We start from the raw sequence: 14,771 nt of genomic DNA on the forward strand, positions 1-14,771 counted from the left end.
TTTGATTATTTCAGTACAAGAACCATGTTTGACCCTGGCCTGCATCCAACAGTGATGATAACAAGTAACATTAACATTAGTTGAAAGCCTTGCTGATTTTAACAGCATCTTCATGAACCTAATTGCATAAAGCAAAACAATTTAAACTTTTTTCAGTACAAAGAGTATGATCAATGATGTCGCTTGAATTCATTTTTCATTAAAGAAATTAAAAATTCAACCAACAATAACTTCAACATTGTAATTTCTTGTCAGTAGATATGCACTCTAAAAAAATTAATAGTACCTCAGAGTCTCATCAAATTTGTATATTTAAGGTGTGTTCCTGTGTCTAACTGTGGATGTAATCATGCAGCCCTTTTTCAAGGACAATTTCTTGTGGATTTTGCAGAAAGGCATTCAGATTTTCCAAGTTCCAATTTTCCCATGAACATTCTGATGAAATGCTTTTCTTTTTTTTTTTTTTTTTTTTTTTTTTTTTTTTTAACATTTCTGGGCTTTCTTATTAATAGCTACCTTCTCCCTTTCTGTGAAGTTAAGGAGATGAGAAACTGAGAGAAGACATTGAAAGGTTTATTATTCAAACCTCAGTTTATAGATATCAGCATATTTTGCTGATTTGCAGGCAACCAGAATGTTCCATTGTACCCATCCTTTATATTTTAAGATATTATGAAAAGTTGTTTCAGAAAGCCTGAGTTTTCTGCCTGACAGTTTCAAGAACTTGCTCTGTGTAAGAATCTGTCCAACTAAATTCCAGTTTATAAGTGTTTAATGGTTACCTCTTCCAGGCAAATTAAGACATGAAATAAGCTACTTCAACTATGTCAAAGTCCTTTGTCTCTTGTGTCTTCTTGAGGATAACGTGAAAAAAATGCTAAAAAATAATTTCTAATTTTTTTAAGTAATGACTGAGTTGATTTCTCCCCTTTTTTTTTTTTTTTAATCTCTGCTTTGTTTTAATTATGAAATACTACCCACATAACATCTGCACAATACACTTTGTATTAACAGAGGCCTTAGGCCTACTTCTGCTCTAGAAATGTAAGCATACTGTTAACTCTACATTTTAAAACTCCACTATAGCAGCAGTATGGACTCCAGCCCATAGATACACAAACCTTTTCTATCATGAGTTAGACTTTCAAAGTTCAGTGTCGATCAGGCTTTCTGCTACTTTGCTATAAACTTTTTTTTGAACACATTTAAAATTAAACATAAAGATTTTAAGTGTGTGAATGTTTCAAGGACAAATCTCCAAACTATATAAATGATCTCTAATTTGAGAAAAGACAAAAATTAATAAACTTGTATCACTGTGTGATGTATTATTTGAGTCTCATAGACACAAATTAGGGTTGTAAGAAAAATTTTAACATGTATGTTATAAGAACAGTTTTGGGGTAAATTCAGTTGGAAATAAATACTGAAAAGAACTCCAGGCTACAGATGCTGAAATTCCTCAGTGAGACTTGGATACAGGAAACTCATACGGAAAACATAAGTCTTATAATGGAAGCAGCTGAACAAGTTAGCATCCTGTACTGGAATTGGTAATTAGAGTTTCAGCATTATGATTGTACAATAAACATCTGGGGATTTATAGTAAAGTTCGTTCTTGGTCTTGAGCCAGAGACTCATTTATGTCTTCAACTGAATTGAAGTTACTCATTCGGCAAAGAACGTAACTATAGTTCACAAAGTTTGTTAGTTTAGAGCATCAATCTGTCATGCACAATTCTGCCAGCACTTCCTACGGTATATACTCTTGCAGCAGTTTTTGCAAGTAGAAATGGTAACTGTAGTAGCATGGGTCTAAGTTTGTGATGGTGAAATGTTTTTGGTCTGCAGCCTAATTAATTTTAAAAAGTACAATGTACCTCATTCTCATTAGTAAAAGTGAAGTCTATGTTGGTACCAAACTTGGCACTCCAGCAGTGATCTACATGAAATTAAATAATTTCTAGTAGAAAGGAAAACTGAAGTCTGCACTAAGAATACAGAATGATTCAACTGCCCCCTGCCCCCAACTGGTTTAGGTTATAAATAAAACATCTCTGAAATAAGTTTGGGCATGGCTTAGTTTAGTCTCTGAGTTTCTCCATTGGTATCCACCAGATCTGAATTTTCCTTTCAATCTGTGGCCTCTTTTCCGTATTTTCTGAGGAAACCAAGGAACTATGAAATTCCAAAGGGAAAGTCCTTGATACTTGTGTTGTCATTTTAATAAGGCACAGGCACTCTGGAATGTCCATGAGGACCCCTGACAAGCAGAGCCAGAGCACAGACACAGAAAGGATCAGCTTTTTGCAGGAGCAACTCCATTCTGCAAGCAGAAAAGTCATTTAAAAAGTATTTTGGCCAGAATACTATCACACCTATTTAAATCTGGGATCCTTCAGTAAGTTTTTTTTAAGATGTAGGTGCAGATTCTCTTAATAAGGTATACTTCACTGGCATACACTAACGTTTTGCAACACTGATTCTTTTGAGTAGTATACTAATTTTTGGAGTAGCCTCACTGATTATTCAACATGAATAAGGGCAACATAATTTTGAGTTTAGGAAAGTGAGAGAAACTACATGTTGGCATGTAAATTGGTAGCATTACTATATTGCACAGATAAGATGGTAGAGTTACCTGAAAGCAGCTGACAAAAGAATGAAAGGATGTTTCTTTATCTTATATTAAATGGTGGTTGATCATTTAATAGCAGGGAAAAACGTATGTAAGTACATGGAAGACAGGTATGTTCCTCAAAGTTTGTCTCCCAATAGTTGAAAAAAGATAGTTTGAAATGCATTAAAAATTCTCAGAGAAGAAGAAAATGATATGGATTTCTGAAATATTGTCAGTGCAGTATGTAAGAAGCCATGTTTATATTCTCTCAACTCCAGACTGTATTTTTTCTTTTACTTTGTACTTTGTTCTTAGCACCTTAAGAAATCTTGCAATTATCAGTTACTCTTTACACTGTTGGAGAAGTATTTAGAAGACTGTTCTGGGCTGCAAATAGGATCAGTGTATTTGTGTACTTCTGGCTATTTTTCTTGTACCTTTCTCAAGTTGCAGTGGCTTACTTGTTGTAATTGCCAGTCAAAATACTGCAAGAGGCACCTGCTGAGCGTGGCACAGATGCTTTATGTGTGGATTCAAGTAGCCTAAATCAATAATTAACGCATTCTACACAGAACATTTTGTCACGTGTGTATTTTGGTAACAACAGCAAGCATAAATCTGTTTTTTCACCTTGAGTTTAGTGCTCAGCTGAACGTATATAGATATATCAGTATTGTTGGATATTCAGTTTTTGGATCAGGGACTATATTTCACACATGTCCCTATCTCTTAGTTCAGTAAGAACCAGGTGTGCAGCAGTCACTTCCTTGTGTCCCTTTTACCTTGGTTTCTACATAGGAACCACATAAGGATCTACAGTGTCTAGGTATCGGGTATTCATGACTGCTAGATCAGGATCACCAGGTGTGCCACATAATTCAGCAAGAGTTGTAGATGCAGCCAGCATGATACAACCTTGCTGCTAGATTCCCTCCCGTTGAATAAACCCAGTACAGATGTGGAACAAACATAGGAAGTAAGTAAACATAAACCATAACCGTGAGTGATTCCAAACTGGAGCCTAACACATGGCTGCATTCCAACCTGAAGGGACCGTCCTCTCCTGGCAACAGCATCCAAAGCCATTCAGTTATCCTGAGATAATAATGAAATTATCCTTTATGAGGTATGTGTAGACACTTGCTTCAGACCATCTGAGATTACCAATTCTTCCCATGTGGATTTCTCTGTGAAAAGATTAGAGATGTTTAACTGTACATTCGGGTCAAATTTCAATTCATATACAGAAAGTTTGCTGTCATATCACTTATTCGTTGTAACAGACTAATCTTATATCAAATAAAAATATCATGCATATGAATGTTTCTCATCTTAGTTATATGAAGGTCAATAGACCTTTCCCTTTATTTTTAGGTTCTGTAGATTTGTGATTTTTAATAAGCTTGCTAAACTTTGTAGTAAAAACAAGCAGATTTTAGTGAATTGTTTTGATTAGTTTTTTTAATAGATCAATTAAACTTTTGATCTTGATTTGCAGATGAATGACTTTCCAGTAGTTAGGCATAGTATCTCAGAATCATGTGGTCTTTTTCAGATGTCATTCTAATTCTTTATAACAGTCTCCTCTGATCCATAGGTGCATCACAATTAGCATTTTGGTTTGGATCAAGAGTGTACTTTTGAAGTGCATCCTGCAACCCTCTCCAGTTATTGCACTTTAGTACATATTACAGCATAGTCTTGGAGCATGAAAACTGGATTCTTTTTCTGCAAAACTCAACTGGAATATGCTCTGCAGCAGCTACTGGGCATTCAGTCCACAGGACTGGATAAAAGTTGATCAGAAGTAGCACGTCACAAAACACAAATAGTATGAACATTAGGTCCACAGCACCAACAGTTTTACTCTAAAAGTCAGTTCTAATCGGACCATGCTAATGCAGATATAATGAGTTTCTCCCTTCCACTAATCAAGCTATTCCCCCTTTCCTTTGCTTCGCTTCCAGGGAAGCAAAGGCCCCTGTTAGTTTGTCAGCTTGCCTGCAGGTTTATGCGTGAGGTTTAATTAGTGTCTTCAGCTGTAATGTAGAGTGCGTGCACTCCCTTGCAGACACTTTGGATAGATCGCTGTGATTAAAGTGAAGTACAACTAATAAAGACATCTCTAAAGACTGAAACTTCCAAACCAGAAATGTTACTGAGAAATCACTATTTATCCTGAGAATAAATAAGAAGCCTTCTTTAGTTTTGACCTCTAACAGTACACTAACAGTTTCTTAAAGCTCTTAATTATGTCAAACTTTGTGTATCTGTTCTTCTTGTTTGTAACCTATTATGCTTGGCTGTATGGATAAGAAACTATACTAAGTAAGGTTCAATTGGCAGGGATCTCAATAGAATTAGAATCCACAGTCATCCATCTGTCTACAGTTTTTGATAAATTCCCACAGAAATACCCTTTCTTTGCAGTTCAGCTTTGCCTTGCTAAAGGATTTCTGTATGTCTCTCCCTTTTTTTAATGTTCTCTTTTACTGAGCCCCTTCAGGAACTTCAACTAGGTAGTGTATATTAAAAAAATATATATATGTGTTTGAGTTTATTCTATAAATCATTCTTGAGGAAGGTCTCAGAATCCAAATATCTTTGGAAACCTTTCAATTTCACTGTGCTCGCGTGATAACCCTTTTGTTTCATTTAATTTTCAGTGGTGAATACCATCATCTCTTCTGATTAACTTCATACATAGTTTTACTTGAGTAAATTATTTATTATATAGCTGATCTTCAGCAGTAGACCTTACTACCTACATGCACTGTGCCCCTAGCTTAGCAATCTTTTAACCAAATTTCATGCAATATCTTGGTTGAATCTTTGGTAATATCATGTTTCACTTATTTGTTTTGATTTTTAACACACAGAATTGCCATTCAAAACTGTATGTCATTTTGCCATAAATTGTGGCGAAGATTGTCTTTAACAATATAAATCTAGCAGCTCATTTCTCACCAGAGCTGGGAAATTCAACAAGTGTCCACCTAGCCTTTTACCTGTTTTTGTCTTCCACCTTCAGGCAAAAAGAAAGGGTAAGGTTGGTAAAATCCTTTGACAGTAAACAAATTCACTTTATTTAGACTGATGTAAGCCTTTAAAATAAAAGACTGCTCAGAAAAATATCTTCGGCTCGTCACCTTCCTGTTTCATATCACTTTCAGGACTAGAGGGTACCATTTCTAGGATTTATGTAGTGCTTAAAATTTAGACTTTTATTTCTTTATGCTATTTGTTTTTGTGCTGAGATGGCTACAAAGGTTAGAAAAAACAGAACCATGATCAGTTTTTATTTCTGAACGTCAACAGCTTTCTTCATGATTTCAGACAAGATGGCTTCTGTGCCTCAATTCCTTTTCTGTAAAACAGAGAGAACAGCACTTTCCTATCTCACAGAAGGTTGTAAGGCTAGATATCTTAAAAGATTATGTACACTGTGAGATTTTCTAAGCAAATACGAACAACAGTGCATAGTGGTGTTAGTACTACATAAAGAAGTAAATGTTGTATTGTATAGAGTGTTTTATATCAAGTATATTGAGATCATCCATTAATGTTCAGTGCCTCCAGTTACCATTGCAATTATTTTGTTTCCATCTAGAAGATCAAGTTTATAAGCATCATTCTAAACTCACCCTTCTCTTATAATTTATTTCCTGTGCGTCTTGAGACTGACGAGCTATAAATTGCCCATGAGATGCGGTGCTTTTTTCTAATCAGAAGCTATAAAACGTAAAGCCTAGCATTATTTTATTGCTCTACTAAACAGCTCTGCTAATGAGGCTACCAATACAATGTTTCCATTAAAAAAAATGAAATTGATAATGATGTTGCTCCTGATCGGGAATGAAGGACAAACAGTTTTGTTATGAATTGTTTCTAGCAAATGTCTTCATCCTTTGAGATGCTTCAGGAGCAGAAGCACTAACACTAGAGATGTGCTTTGAAAGTAAACAGCAACTCTTTCCATTCACCCTGCTTGTCTTAAATGTTTCAGTCCATATTAGTACAAGTAAGTTCTGACTCAAAGTGAATACATTTACAGCATCTTAAAAATGATGGTATTTTTTACAAAAATGTATTAGAAAAACACATCATGTTCTTTAACATTTCCAGAGGCCTGATGTTTCCTACAGCTTCTTTTCTTTGATGTGTTTTTTCCTTTCAAAAGTAAATAACCTTTGATTAGAAATACAGTACACAAGCGGTACCAAGGTCTGAGCAACAGGGGAGTCATTGGTTTACTGGAGCCAGACAATGTATAAATCGGCTTCCCGTCTCTATAAAATGCTATTTTTTCTTTATCACTCATAAGAATGAATCTAAGACTTTCTGAATCTGTGTGTGCTTGGGTCTGTGCGAGTTTATGTGTGTGTAAAAGAGAGAGAAAGGGAATGTGATCCTCACCCAGGACATACTGCTGTGGAAAATTAAGGTTCAAGTCCCTGATATTAGTCAAGAGGACTGCTGATGCTTTTTCTGGAAAGAATTTCTTTCTAGTTTTGATTTTAAAATTTCTGTCTCAAAATCAGTGTATATATTCTCATAAGAGTTTTAGGGTTTTTTTTTGAAGTAAAATTCCATCTGATTTCATGTAACAGTTCCTAACTGGTTTGTTTCCACACCTCCCTGGACTTTCCAGAGTAAGTGGGGAAGGCCTGGTTCTTAGGCTTTTAAATCATGGAAAGGAACAAAAGGCAATTTCTAAGAGAGCTTGGACAGCTAAGAAATGCTGGTTATAAGCTAGCCATTATAAGTGCCTACTGCTTAAACTTGGCCTGTTCTTTGCTTGGCAGCAAATGCACACTGCCAGACTCAGTAGGAAATTCTATACAGTGAAAAAGTATTTGGTCTGTTGAGTTTTATTTCATCTTTTGAAATTGTGTAAGTTGCAAAGACTGCTTTATGTTGAAGGTGTAAGTCTTGGTTTAAAACTAAAGGACTATCCTAAATGAGTTGGTCACGATTCTTCTCCTCCCTTACTGGAAGATCTACAGGTAGCTGTTGACTGGGCTTTGGACGCCGCCTCCTCTGGAGGTTGGCCATTTTTTCCTGGATATTGGAACCCCTAATGTCTAGAGATTTCTAGATGTGATTGTTTTCTATTGCTGGACCACCAGCAATGCAATTTTTTTTGATTGCTGGAACCATTTCATGCTTTTGTTCTTCAAAATTTGACATGATCCAATTGGTTGTGCAGACATGCATACTGTTGTTTAGCTAGTGGAGAAGACAAGGTCCGGGAAAAATCTCTTTTCTTTATTCTTCTCCACAAAAGGATACCATAACGTAATTGCACACAGGCCAATGTCACAGTGAAATAATATGCACACCATTTCAAGCAGATTAGTGCTGGATGAAAAAGGTTCAGCATCACTTGGTTTTTTACAAGTACTCATTCAGTGCCAAAAGTATCTTACCTCTGATTCCACAGCCTCCATGCAGATCAAGTCACAAGTACTATTTTTAATAAAATTATCTAATGGATCCTCAACACCTTACTTCTGCTTGCTTGAGTGCAATGAGAAAACAACTACTTCTGTTGTGAAAACTGTAATCAATTAACATTTACCTGAGGGTAATTAAAGCCATGTGCCTTTGGTTCCCTCCACAGAGTTTCTAAAAGTCTTCATGGCATTTTATGAATATGAATGATATTGAGGGAGTCTGGATTTTTGTTTTTTAAGAGCATATTTTTGACAGGCAGTGTTTTCCCGATATTTTTAGCTTCAGGAATTAGCTTGCATAATAGTTTATGTTTTTAGGTGTTTTCAACTTTTAATACCTATAATTAACATACAATATTGTAAATGTGGGTGCTTCTCCTGTTTTCTTACCCATCTGCAAATGCTATTGTCCTCCCTGTCCAACAACTAATAATGATTTGAGTCTGCATAATTTATACTTTGTATAATAACATATTTATTTCTTTACTATATATAAAAATGTATAACAACTACTGTAAACTGCATGGTGGTTTTGTACAACTGCCGTGCTTTTGTAGTGATTTTCTGATATTGCTCAGCTTTGTCCTTTTAAGTTCAATCCTGCCACACTTTCCAGCAAGTCTTGTTCTTCTTAAATTGTGCTATATATTTATTTATTTTACTAAATCAAAAGAAATAAAAGAAAATGAAATTTTGGATGTGGTAATACACAATATTAGTAAGAGTGACAGAATTTGTTGCTTGGTGGCTATCTACATCTTTTTGATGATTTGTTTACATTTTTGAAGTTCTTCCAAAACTCATAGTTGAAACACAGTTTTCTTCACACTGGAAATTATTCTAAATTCTCTCTGGTTAAAATATCCTTGTTCTGAAGAGCAAATGAAATCCTGATTTGTGTTCTCAGTCTTTTTCATGAGGATGAGGGATCATGAAATCAGCATAACAAGACATACAAGTACTTAGGCATTTTGCAGTGACTTTCTCTCCATCTCCCTTTCTGTATCTCTTTGTGTATTTCCCTCTGTTTTTCTAGCTGCTTCTGTTTCATTTTTTATATATAATTAAATATTCCTGGGGACTAGGAGGAAGAGTAAGAGCCCATGAGACTGACATTATAATCTAGTTATCAGAGAACTTACCTGGACAAGTAGCACCTCAGTTCCAGGTCATGATCCAACTAAAATTTTGTTGATTTAACATGAATTTTGGAATGTTTTTAGCTACCTTTAAAACTAAATTTTTATAGGCAATCAATATATTTCCTAAGATAAGTTGGCCAAGCTGTCACTCAACTCAGTAGAGTAATTGCTTTTCCATAAGCTTACTTCATCGAAATTTGTTTTTTAATCCCTGAAGTACATACTACTGTAAGGAAGTATAGGGTTGACTCATCCTCACTCCAAACAGGGTTCCCAGGTAATTAAAAGTGCTTCTTGGCATTATTAAAAAATATTTCCACTTTCTCATCTGCATGTTGTACTCTTTCTTTGTATGATGCAAGTACCAGAATGATGCTAATTCTCTCTAGTCTCAGAAATTCCTACCAAGCACAAAGAGGGTTGGTAATGTTTTAGTCTGGAGAGACTTGGTTTGTATTTGCTCTTCCTGACTATATAGCAGTATATATAGCAGTATATAGCAATAGTTTACCTAGCTCAATTAGAAGGTAGCTCTCCATCTTTGCTATGTCAGGGCTGTGGAGGAAAGGAAGAGAGAGAGAGAGACAGGGTTGGGAGAGGCTTAAAGGAATAATTGCCTTTTTTTCTCAAATGATTCGTACCAAACCTTACATTGCCATTGGAATTATCAAGTACAGTTTCCAGTCTTTGATGCTGGTGGCAGGGGGTGGAATGAGCAAGTGAGGTCTAATTATAATCTCAGGCTAACATCATAGAAGCCCCAAATGGAATATTCTTACCACAGGAAAACGTTGCCTCCTCTTAGTATCCTGCGAAGAGCGTCAGTCTGTCCCAAGGAGTACGGCATTGCGATCATGTCAGTGACTGCACACAGTGTGATAGCCTGTGATGTGAAGGAATTAAGCTGGGTAATTTTGAACAGACTTTAGATAATCAGCAGGTTGTTATCTTTAGGACTGAAAACTTTCAGAGCAGTCACAGATTTCAAAGGGTGTTACAAAGAGCGTAGCTATTTTAGCTGACATACTACACAAACAAGAAAATCAGGACACTGGGACTTCTCGCAGTGTTAGGTATGAGTAGAAATAGAACTGGCAGGTTTCATTTGAGGGAGGAGAAACAGAAAGGAGGACATGCATACTTGAATACAAAAACCAATATCGTATACCAGGTTCTCATTCTTATGGCAAATGTATTTAGAATCCGGGGAGACTTTTCTGGTATATCAGTATAAGTATGACCCTGGAGAAGAACAATATATAAATAACTGAAATATTTAAAGGGTCCTAAAAAACATTGTATAATTTAACTGTTAAAAAAAAAAAAAAAAAGAAGAAGAAGAAGAAGAAAACTGGAAAACTTCAGCAGATGCCTGTATAGAATCCAGAGTTTTCAGGTTTATGTCTATTTTTATCCTCATCTAATCCCCTCCATCATTCTCTTTGGAGCTTCCTACATTTACAAGAAATAAGGCTAGGATCCTCAATGCAACAGTACTGCAGTACACAGTTTTGATACAGTATATGTACACTTAATAAGAGTGACACCTATAGGGGAAAGCTATGCAATCACGGAACGAATGCATGTTGTGGCGTGGTGCAAAAGTAAAAGGGAAGTTGATTTATACTTGTACAAGCCAAGATAATTTGGGGAATTTCATAATTTCTTGGCTTTGCTATGTTAACACTATTTCATTTCTTTAGTTTGATTTTCAAGTTAAACAAACAAAAAAGCAAACTGAGAAAAGAGCTCTGTATGTTTTATTATACAAAAACATATTTACCTTGGCAAGGTTATTGTCAGGGACACAGCTCATATTCCTGGTTCAATTTCTGCCATTTGAGCAAAAGAATTAAATGATAGATGTATTAAGCTTTTGATCACTGTATGGACCTGCCAGTGGACATAAATAGCAAGAACTGTATGGCAGTGTGTTTTATGGTTATTTCTGATGGCTCTTTCATCCTTGCTATATAGACTCTACAATATTAGGTTTTATTTCTCATTTTAGAGGGAATGTGTTTTAGGGGTCAGGGATTCTTTGTCTTCTGTTTTCTCACATTTTCTAAACATGGACTTCCTTTTCACAAGTTCTGTATTCCACCCTGGTAGGAGAATTCATGCCCAACCAGACAGGGTCCCTCTTCTGTTCGTGGTGGTTTTGGAATCAAAGTCTGTACTTCTATACTTATATGTATTTCTTACTAATTTTAAAAGAAATTGCATAACTTATGCTTCAGATATTCTTTCTCATTAGAGAGACAAACAATAAGAACGTTGCTTTTGTAATCTTTATTCAAGTAGCCTCTTGTTCCTGGTCCTTTAGTTATGGACAATTTTTTACAATGCCAAACATCTTTAAAGTGCTCCCTCTTGTCTTCTCTTATGTTTCCTGAATATTTTCAAAGAGGATTAAAAAATTATAGTAAAGATTTTGTGAAGGGCCCATCCTTTCCAGCTGCCTGCCAGTGCCACCAAAACATATAATCAACCCACAGGCCATTTGGATACCTTGTGTTTACATCCTTCACAGGATACTGTATCATAAGCTTATTTGGATGAGTGTGCACCCTCGCTCCCCAAGAAGTGGAAGTATATGTGAGCAGTTTTCTGCAATTTTGGTTACAGTTCTTTTTTCTGGCTGCTTCTCAAAAACAGACAATGCTCTATGATGACCAAGAACAGTAGAGATGATACTGTTGCATACCTTGTACATTGACTATAATTATAAAAACTAGCTGTGTAAAACATGCTGTAAACGGTGATTCTCAGAAACCTGTGGAACTTTACACTGAGTCATTATAGCTTGGAAAACATACACTGATTTAAACAGAAATCTGTTGAGAATTGAAATATGCTCTCCTAGATCTTGTAACTAAGAAGAAATGATTATGTAGATAAAGGTTGCAACTTTTAAATAAATGTAACTCCTCTATAAAAAGAAAATAGCTGTGAAGGTTAGTCATTTGAACCTTGAAATTAGACCCAGGGAGAGATAATGGTATAATACCCTCAGCGCTCTTCATTTCAACTCTTCTTTCTTTTTGGTTTTCTATTTACATTCCCTTCTGTGCTTCCAGAGTATAGACTTGGGAGTCTGCTAAACTGACCTCTTTTAGGGAGACTCATCTCTGTGAGGCAAGCTGTTGTACCCTGTAGTGCTCCATAATCATTCATCACTTAAGCAGCTTTCGAGAAATCAGCTGTATTCTTTATTCACGTTTCATCTGGCTGCACATAACAAAAATCTTCAGGGAAGTCCTGCAAGGTAATTTTTCTGAGAAGCCCAGCCCTTAAAGGATTGGAATCTTCAGTATTTCAATCCTCTATTATTCCTAATCCACATTTTAAACACTGTCACAGTTGTTACTTGAGCTTGTCTTGGCAGAAAAGATGGACTGAACAGGCATCACAATGACATAGTTTACAAAATGCTGTTCCTCCAGATCACTGCACACATGCCTTGGATCAGATCCCAAACCATAGAGCAAACCCGCAAATGCCCTCAATGGGATGTTAATTCTTTTTGAATGGATGCTAAGAAAGAAGAATATGATTTTGCCTCAGGAACAAACTCATCTGTGATATTGCCCTGGCTTATGGCCACTTGTTTGATTAAATAAAATAAAGAGAAAAGGAAGTTTGTGTCTCCTGTGCTGATCACCATGGTATCTGAATGGAAGAGATTATTGGATACTTGCAGCATAAGCACATTTAATTTTTCTTACGCATCAGTGCCAGCACATATTTAGAACGGCAGTGCTTTTACTGATGGAGGCAGTCTATGCAGTCCATGACCATCAAAGTGACTGCTGGTTGCTCCCTTAGAACATCCACTATGCTTGTCCTGATCTTGCAGTGCAGCTAGAATAAAAAGTCATAGTGGACCACGCTTTAGTCAAGTCATGCTTCTCAGCTGTCTCCAAGAGAAGGTTAGTGCAGTACAACTGGCAATTGGATGCATAATTTCTCTGAAAGAGTGGAAATCTGGAATGGAATTAATTAATTATAATAAATATCTAAATAATAAAAAGAGTAAATCTGGAACAGAATAAGTGTGTTTTCAGTTCTGTATTGCAGATGGATTGGACCAGGTGAAACACACTTTTGCATTCCTAGGCTTGCCCATGTTTCAGTTTAATGAATCCACTTGCCAGTTGTGTGGTCTACTGTTTTGAATATTACAAAAACTGTATTTGAGGTTTTGGGTTTTGGTAGTTTGCATTAAAGCATTTAGTCGTCTTTCATTTTTCATCCTGTTTCTTTGTTTTGTTTTCGTAGCTTTTTTCTTTACTCAAGTCAAATTCTTCAAAGGATTTATACATTAAGCTGGCAAAGTAGTAGAAGCACAAATCCAAATACTCTTAATGTTCATGGCTTTGTTTTATTATCATAATCTATTTTTTTCCAGAGAGTAGAACTTGAAGTGAAAGAAACTACTGAAGTTTGTTCCATAGTAACCATCTTTAAATCATACAGCTATTATGAATACAAAGCTTCTGGTTGATGATATTATGTGGCTGTGACGTTCAAAGAGACTTGACTCGGTCTTTGCTATTGTTTAATCAGAATTAGTATTGCTGTTAATAGATAATACTAATTGATATTACTGTTAGTAATTATAAGTTTGTGTGAACATAATATCTAAATGAAATATTAGGATGGTTAGGCATAATCAACAAAAAAAGGACTTCTGAATATTAGGCTTTAAATACTTACTGTAAGGCACATATCAAACAGCTGTAAAGAACTGATTCATAAAAAATATATACATACATTGATTCATTGTGACTATTTAAGATAAATCATGAACATCTTGAAATAAATTACTGAACCTTTTAAAATCCTGTTTCAGTTTTTCTCAGATGAGGTTAGAAACCTAATCTTGAGCACAGAGACAAAAGCCATGTCTGTAGTGGAAGCTGAAAGCCATCAGTACTGCATAGCAGAGCTGGGTTTGCAAGGAGTTTGGCATTTTTTTTGAAAATCAATCATAGCATCTTTATGAGATTTTGTTGTATTTGCCCATAGATGTTTTAAGCTGGTGGCCTGAGCACAGGGCATACTGCAACTTAGGAATCACTCAAATCATTGGGTTATAGCATCACAGTTCCTGTCCTCCCACGATAAAGTTTTATTTTACTTTATTTTTCAAGTGGTACAGGACTGTCATTATCTTCCTGCTTAATAGCTCATAGCCTGGTTAGAGATAGAGATTTCAATTCCCTTGGGCTAAGCAGGGAATAAAACCATTTCTCCTACTTCTTGAGCATATGCTCTAGCTATTAAACAACTATGCAAAGCTACATAGCAGTACTGACAGAATTAACACATTTAGTCTCAGTGCTGTGTTTGTGAGTTAATGTTAGGAATTACCACAATTAGTTAACAAATCTGAAATTGTTTTTGTCAGGAGAGAGGTGCCTGAATGTTCAGTTCAGCCAAGATAATGTCACTTCTGCATATAGACAGTACCAAAACTTCCAAGGGCTAAGCAATCTTTTGCTATAAAAACAAAACAAAACACTAAGATATCTGAGGTAGCAAGGTGGG

General features: G+C 35.7%; 1 protein-coding gene and 1 long non-coding RNA gene across 4 annotated transcripts in view; one reads left to right on the top strand and one right to left on the bottom strand.

Annotated features, from left to right (window-relative positions):
* The window catches only part of SGCZ (sarcoglycan zeta), a 474,057-nt gene that overhangs the window by 363,014 nt on the left and 96,272 nt on the right, over nucleotides 1-14,771 (top strand). The gene's annotated exons all lie outside the window — the stretch shown is intronic.
* LOC112986218 (uncharacterized) overlaps nucleotides 487-14,771 on the bottom strand; it is a 39,781-nt gene continuing 25,496 nt past the window's right edge. For all 3 annotated transcript variants that reach the window (XR_010389063.1, XR_010389064.1, XR_010389062.1), the window contains 2 exons: nucleotides 9,998-10,101; nucleotides 487-3,807 (listed from right to left, as the gene is read on the bottom strand). This is a non-coding gene — a long non-coding RNA (uncharacterized LOC112986218). The remainder of the gene's footprint in view (nucleotides 3,808-9,997; nucleotides 10,102-14,771) is intronic.

The sequence above is a fragment of the Dromaius novaehollandiae genome, chromosome 4, assembly GCF_036370855.1.
Source record: "Dromaius novaehollandiae isolate bDroNov1 chromosome 4, bDroNov1.hap1, whole genome shotgun sequence".
NCBI classification, from domain to species: Eukaryota; Metazoa; Chordata; class Aves; order Casuariiformes; family Dromaiidae; genus Dromaius; species Dromaius novaehollandiae.